The following is a 7,665-nucleotide window of genomic DNA, read 5'->3' on the forward strand; positions in this document are numbered from 1 at the left end:
GACCCGCTCTGTCCATGGGATCCGAACCCTCGGGCGGGAGCGCCGCCGCGCTTCCCAAGCGGCGCACTTATCCAGTGCGCCACCGGGCCGGCCCAAGCAATATTTATCTTTTAAAAAAAAATCATCAGGGCCAGCCCCGTGGCTCACTCGGGAAAGTGCATCACTGGGAGCGCCAAGGCCGCGGGTTCGGATCCTATATAGGGATGGCCGGTGCGCTCACTGGCTGAGCGCGGTACAGGTGACACCAAGCCAAGGGTTGCGATCCCCTTACCGGTTAAAAAAAAAAAAAAAACTAAAAAAAAATCATCTTTTGGTTTCATTGACTTTATCTCTTTTTCTTTTTTTTAATATTTCATTGATTTTTTTACTCTGATCTTTGCTTGCTTTAAGTTTAATTTGATCTTTTTTCAGTTAAGGCCAAAGCTGAGGTTATCCATTTGAGACCTTTCTTTCTAATACAGACATTTAGTGCTTTAGCTGCATCTCACAAGTTGTACTAAATGTTGCATTTTCACTGTTATTCAGTTCAAAATACTTTACAATTTTATTTGTTTTTTTCTTTGAGAAGTGTGTTAGGGCTAGCTGGTTAGCTCACTTGGGAGAGTGTGATGTTGGAAACCCCAAGCTTACGGGTTTGGATCCCCATACTGGCCAGCTGCCAAAAAAATAAACTAAAAACAAAAAGTAGAAGTGTGTTATTTAGTTTCTTTTTTTTTCTTTCTTTTTTTTTTTGGCAACTGGCTGGTACAGGGATCTGAGTCCTTGACTTTGTTGTTACCAACACCACACTCTAACCAAGTAAGCTAACCAGCCAGCCCTAGTTTCTAAATATTTGAGGATTTTCCAGAGTTCTTTCTTTTCTTTTTTTCTTTTTCTTCTTCTTTTTTTTTTTAACAAAACACATTTTAATATAAAAACAAATTACCAATATTTTATACATTGCATTTTCTTCAGATAATCTAGAGCAAGGGATCACTTCGTATTTCCATGCAACATTGCAGATTGAAAACAACTATTTAGAATACATTTAAACTTTCAGATGAAGTTAACTTCCACTTGACTGCAGAATTCAAAATTTCTCAGATGTTAATACAGAGTCAAAAGCAGTGAATAAAATTTTGCAAATGGTTTGTGCTTGTTCCAGGCTGTTGCATTGATAAACCCACAGGCTATATTCCTCATCGCTTGCATCTGTGGTCTTCAAAGCTGGTAGACTTTTTCCTGCCCCTAGCCATCATAGCACACCACCCGGATGATTAAATATAGAGCATGTCTATGCAAAACATCACACTGATCTGATGTTGATACTTTTATACCATACTTGGAAACTCCCATAATAAATTCTTCCTCCAGGGAACAAAAGACAACTTTCCATCTTGCTGGGCAACATCTACATAATTTATGAGGTCAAGTGATCCTTCAAGACTTTTTCCCTCAGAGGGTTTCAATTTCTCAATGGCACCGACATATTTTATTTAGAATTCTGCACAGGTATCTGAATTATTGTTGCTTTGTCCTGAGCTTTTGGTGGAATCTGTATATCGAGGTTGGCCACAGCGCGGGATCCTGAAAGACCACTAATGCTAGAATCTACAGACTTGCTCTTAGTATTGATTTCACTACTTTGGGAACTGGTACTGCTGTGTGGTTTTTTTGCCTTTCCAAAATATTTTTCACCATAGCTTGATCCAAAGAAGATCCCCATAGAATCTAATACTATTGTATTGTCTTCAAAGGTTCCACAGACAGGAGTCTGTACTGACAGCTTCCTTTCATTCTGACATGGTTGGTTCTTTTCAACGAAACAATGTACCTTGTGGCCATGGCCCCATTCCTGGGGCCTCCAGCGCCTTGGTCTTGGTCAGAGTGCCCCAGCTGCCGGTGCCCACGCAACTACTCTTTTTTTTTAATTCAAAATATTTTAACAGTTGTATAGATTTGTGGGGTATAGAATGTTTTTTCAATACATGCATATACTGTACAATGATTCACTTAGGGTAAATAACATAGTTTTGCCCCCGTTAATCCACAATTTTTCCTCCTCCCCTCCTTCCCCCAATTTTCCAAGGACCTTTCTGCTTTTGATTTCTAATTTAATTTCCTTGTCAAGAACACACTTTATATGACTTGATTCCTTTTAAATGTATTGAGATTTGTTTTATGGTCCAGAATATGACCCAGAACATCATGGTAAATGTTTCATGTAACTTAGAAAATGTATTTTCTGCTATTGTTGAGTGGAATATTCTATACATGTCCATTAGGTAAGGTCAGGTTGGTTTATAGTGTTGTACACATCTATGTCCTTATTAAGTGGGAGCACCACCGCACTCCCAAGCAGCGCACTCTCCAGTGCGCCACCGGGCCGGCCCAGTAATGATTTATTTTTTAGCTGGGTATTGGACCGTGTGTTTATTATAGAATTTCTGTATATTTTTTTATTTCTGAAGTACTCCATTAGAAAATAGATAAGGAAGGTGATGCTTGATTTGAAGATTGCAACCCTCGGTGTTGCTCCCACACCTCGCTCAGCCAGTGAGCAGGAACCGGTCTGTATGTGGGATCTGAACCCTCGGCGGGAGCACCGCCGTGCTTTCAAGCGGCGCACTGTAGCAGTGCGCCACTGGGCCGGCCCGTCCTTATTAATCTTCTGTCTACTTAATCTATCAATTAGTGAGAGATGGGTGATCCTATGGTATTTGTTCTTTATTTTATTGGTATGGTGTATTACATTAACTGATTTTCAGATGTTAAACCAACCTTCTATTCCTGAGATAAATCCTACCTGCTCAAGTTGTATAATCCTTTTTTTTTTTTTTTTGTCTTTTGTCTTTTTCTGTGTCCGGCAACGGATCGCAACCCTCAGTGTTGCCCCCGTACCAGACTGGGGACCGGCAACACGATCGCAACCCTCGGTGTTGCTCCCCCGCCTCGTTCAGCCAGTGAGCGGGAACCGGTCTGCATGTGGGATCCGACCCCTCGGGCGGGAGCGCCGCCGCACTTCCCAAGCGGCGCACTATCCAGTGCGCCACCGGGCTGGCCCTCAAGTTGTATAATCCTTTTTGTGTGTTGCTGTATTTTGTTTGTCAGTATTCTGTTAGAGTTTCTATGCCTATATTCATCAGAGATATCAGTCTGTAATTTTCTTGAGATGGCTTTCTCTGGTTTTGGTATCAGGGTAATACTGGCCCTCATAGAGTGAGTTGAAAAGTGCTCCCTTCAATTTTTTTTTATTTTTATTACTATTATTTTTTTTGGTGGCTGGCTGGTATGGGGAACCTCCTATTTTTAGAAGAATTTGTGAAGAATAGGTATTAATTCTTCTTTAAATGTTTGATAGAATTTACCAATGCTGATAACACCAAAGTCCGAGGTTTGACATCTATACCAAATAGCAAAAAAACAACAACAACAAAAAAAACCTCACCAATGAAGCAGTCTAGGCCTGAGTTTTTCTTTGTGAGAAGTTATAAAATTACTGGTTCAATCTCTTTACTTTTTGTAGGTCTACTCAGAGTTTCTATTTCTTCTCGTCAGCTTCAGTAGTTTTTGTCTTTTTAGGAATTTGTCCATTTTATTTAAGTTGTCTCATTGGTTGGCATATAGTTATTTATAATATTCCCTTATGATCCTTTTTATTTCTGTAATAAAATCATTCCTGATTTTGGTAATTTGAGTTTTCTCTCTTTCTTGGTCAGGCTAGCTAAAGTTTTGTCAATTTTGTTGATCTTTATAAAGAAACAATTTTTTTTTTTTTGTCTTTTTTTGTGACCAGCCGCACCACCGGGCTCAGCCAGTGAGCGCACTGGCCATCCCTATATAGGATCTGTACCCGCAGCGCGGCGGGAGTGCCGCTGCGCCGCACTCTCCCGAGTGTGCCACAGGGTCGGCCCAGAAACAATTTTTATATCTGTCATTTTTCTATTCTTTACTTCATTAAGTTCTTCTCTAATCTTTTTTATTCCCCCTCCTTCTGCTTGGTTTGGATTTAGTTTCTCAGATGGAAGTTTAGGTAATTGATTTGAGATCTTTCATTATAGGCATTTGCAGCTATAAATTTCCCTGTAAGCATTTCTTTAGCAGCATACCATAAATTTTTGTATGTTGTGTCTTCCTTTTCATTCATCTCATATTATTATCTAATTTCTCTAATAGTTTCTTCTTTGACCCACTGATTATCTAGGAGTGTGTTGTTTAATTTCTACATATTTGTGAATTTTCCGGATTTTTTTCTGTTAATGATTTCTAATATTTTTTCACTGTGGTCAGAGAACATACTTTGCATGATTTCAATCCTTTTAAATTTACTGAGGCTTGTTTTGTGTCCTAGCTTATGGTCTATCATTGAGACTGTGCCATGAGTACTTGAATGTATATTCTTCTGTTGTTGGGTAACATGTTACATAGCTATCTGTTAGGTCTGGTTGGTTTACAGTGTTGTTTCAATTAGTTTTTGGACTTTCTAAAGATGGTACCATACTAAATGTGACTGTCACTGGCCTTCTTGCTGTTCTCATCCAGGGCCTTTGCATTTGTTGTTCCATCAGCCTGGAACACTCTTCCTGTAGGCAATGCATGATTTTCTCTCTTATTTCTCCCTTATTTCAGTCTCATCTTTGCACATATGTCTTAAAAGGACCTTTCCTGATAAACTTTTCAACCCCTATATTTTTCCCATCTTTTTGTCCTTCTTTATTTTGACTTACAGCACTTATCACTGTGTAAAACTCAGAGTATATTTATTAGTTTGTTTGTCTGTCTCTTTCATGCTTTCATTATGCTACATGACCTGCTAGGTACACAAAAAAGTATCCAGCAGCTATGCCGATATGGAAGTCTGGAAATCAGAGCAGAGGTCTTGATTGGAGATAGAATTTGAGAGTCATCAGCATAAAATTAAATTCATGGGAAGAAGAAATCACCTATGCTAGAGTGATAAAAGAGAAAAAAGGCCAGAACCTAGCCCTGTTGAATTAGAGGTCTGGTAGGTGAGGAGGCCTGACAAAGAAGACTGAGAAGGAGAAACAGATGTAGAAGCATCATGGTTCTTTTAGTATAGAGGTTGCATATACTAGAACTAAAGAACTGAAGGAGTAGGAGGTACCATTGAAACCAAAAAAGATGGTGTTGCCAACTCAGTGGAAGCAGCTGTGACGTTCAGAAAGATACATGGCTAGAGAAATGACTGTCAGATGTGGCAACATGAAGATTGCTGATAACTTTGACAAGAGCAGTAGAGTGGCATGGACAGAAGCCAGGCTTGTGTATACTGAAGGCCGTGAGGAAATGGTAATGGCTCCACAATTTATAAAATAATAATTATTCAAGTGAAGCTTTTTATAAAATCTGCATGTAGAATCCAGGTTAGTAAGTTTCCCTCTCTTCTTTCTGTTTCAGTGTTTAAAATTCCCAGATTTGGGACATATTCAATGATTCCTTATAGAATGAAAACCAATAATGGGTAGATGTTGAGTTCAACCTAAGCCAGCCGGTCCTGTGATTTTTCCACACCAGCTTCTGGGAACTGGGAAACTTCTAACAAGTTGGGCAGAGCTAAAGTACCATCATCATCATCCCTCCATTACCTAGCATCTATATTCTTTGCAATAAGTTGCCATTGCTTTTCATAAAAATGTATTGGAAAGAATCTGTCAGAATAGTAGTGGCTGGGGCCGGCCCGGTGGCGCACTGGATAGTGCGCCGCTTGGGAAGCGCGGCGGCGCATGCCGCCCGAGGGTTCGGATCCCACATACAGACCGGCTCCCGCTCACTGGCTGAGCGAGGCGCGGGAGCAACACCGAGGTTTGCAATCCCGTTGCCGGTCCCTGGTCCGGTATGGGGGCAACACTGAGGGTTGCGATCTGTTGCCGGACACGGAAAAAAAGACAAAAAAAAATAAAAATAAAAATAAAAAATAAAAAAAGTTATGGAAAAAATAGAGTTGAAAGGTAATATGGAACTTTTCATGAACTTTTTGAAGACCTCTGTGTGTGTGTGTGTGTGTGTGTATATATATATATATTCATATATATATGGTATTTAAACATTGACCAGCACATCACTGGGGAGTGGTCATCTCAGTTCAGTGTGCCATGTTGTCAAAACTGCTCTCCAGACTCTATAAACTTTAACTTTCAGATAAATCTAATACCAACAGCTAAAATGCACTTGAAATACCTAGGCATTCTAATGTTGTACATTATGTAAGAAAATCTCTGCCTCAATTCCAGTTCCTTCCCTTTACAGAGCATGCTGTATGCACCATGCAGGCTTTTTAAAAAAAAAAAAAAAAAAAAAAAAAAAAAAAAAAAAAAAAAAAAAAAAAAAAAAAGAATAGTAGTGGCTGTTTCTTTTTGTGAAAGTAGTTTTTTGCTATCATTTAATTTTGTCTTCTTGTCCTTGAACTATATGAAACCCAAAAAGATGTTTATCACCCTTATTATTACTACCATGATAGCTACCAAAACCTAAAGCATCAGTTTAGCAGAATAGAGATTCAAGAAATATAACCATGCACCTATGGTTAATTGATAATTTGACCAAGATACAAAGGCAATTAAATGGAGAAAGTATAGTCTTTTCAACAAACTGTGCAGGAGCAATTGGAAATTAATATGTTTAAAAAAAAGTACCTCAACCCATACCTCAAAATGTATCATAGCTGTAAATATAAGACCTAAAACTAAAACAACTGAAGAAACCATAGGAAACATTTTTGTGACTTTGGGTTAGGCAAAGATGTTTCAGATACAATGCTAAAAGATGGATACATTTCAATTACCGAATTAATTCTAAACTCTTATTAAAAGAGCTTTTAGCTTAGCAGTTATGGTGTGTTCTAGAGAGGCTCTTCTTGAAATTCTGATCAGGCTTTTCCCTCCCTTTTCAGGGAAAAACTGAAGCTATATGAAGTTATCTGTCTTGGAGGCTGGGCAATCTGCTCCTCAGTCCCTCACCACATCTCTGCCACTGGTTTATGCATCTATCCATTGGCCTCGTGGCCTTGACTGTATCTCTTGGCTTTGTCCTTTTAAGCTTTGGCTCCTGCTGCTGCCTAATTATTTCTCCACTTTCCAAGTTAGACTACCAGGAGAGGGAACCTGATTGGCCCAGATTATTATTTTTTTATTTTGGTTATTATTTATTTATTTATTTTTGGTGGCTGGCTGGTATGGGGACCCATACTCATGACCTTAATGTCATAAGGTTGTGCTCTAACCAGCTGAGCTAATTGTCAGCTGATGGAGTTTGGATGTGTTGTCCCCTCCAAAACTCATGTGAAAATTTGATCTCCAATGTGGCAGTGTTGGAAACTGATTATGTCATGGGGGCGGATCCCTCATGAATGGATTAATGCTCTCCTTGGGGGAGGAGGAGTAGTGGGTGAGTTCTCGGGTCTGTGAGTGCACCAGTCATCCCTATATAGGATCCGAACCCGCGGCGGGAGCGCTGCTGCGCTCCCAGTGCCGCACTCTCCTGAGTGTGCCACGGGCTCAGCCAGAGAGCTGATTGTTTAAAGGACCCTGGCACCTCCTCTCTCTCTCTCTCTCTCTTGCTTCCTCTCGCCATGTGATCTGCCTGTACCCACCAGCTGCCTGCCACTTTCTGCCATGAGTAGAAGCAGCCTGAGGCCCGTGCCAGACGCAGCTGTCCCAGAATCATAAG

The 7,665-nt window shown here is 40.0% G+C and overlaps 1 protein-coding gene and 1 pseudogene across 1 annotated transcript in view; one reads left to right on the forward strand and one right to left on the reverse strand.

The window, feature by feature from the left end:
* Positions 1 to 7,665, forward strand: part of CDC25C (cell division cycle 25C) — a 37,117-nt gene that overhangs the window by 20,146 nt on the left and 9,306 nt on the right. The gene's annotated exons all lie outside the window — the stretch shown is intronic.
* Positions 1,070 to 1,705, reverse strand: LOC103590551 (annotated as a pseudogene).

Source organism: Galeopterus variegatus, unplaced genomic scaffold (assembly GCF_000696425.1).
Source record: "Galeopterus variegatus unplaced genomic scaffold, G_variegatus-3.0.2 Scaffold836, whole genome shotgun sequence".
In the NCBI taxonomy this organism is placed as follows: domain Eukaryota; kingdom Metazoa; phylum Chordata; class Mammalia; order Dermoptera; family Cynocephalidae; genus Galeopterus; species Galeopterus variegatus.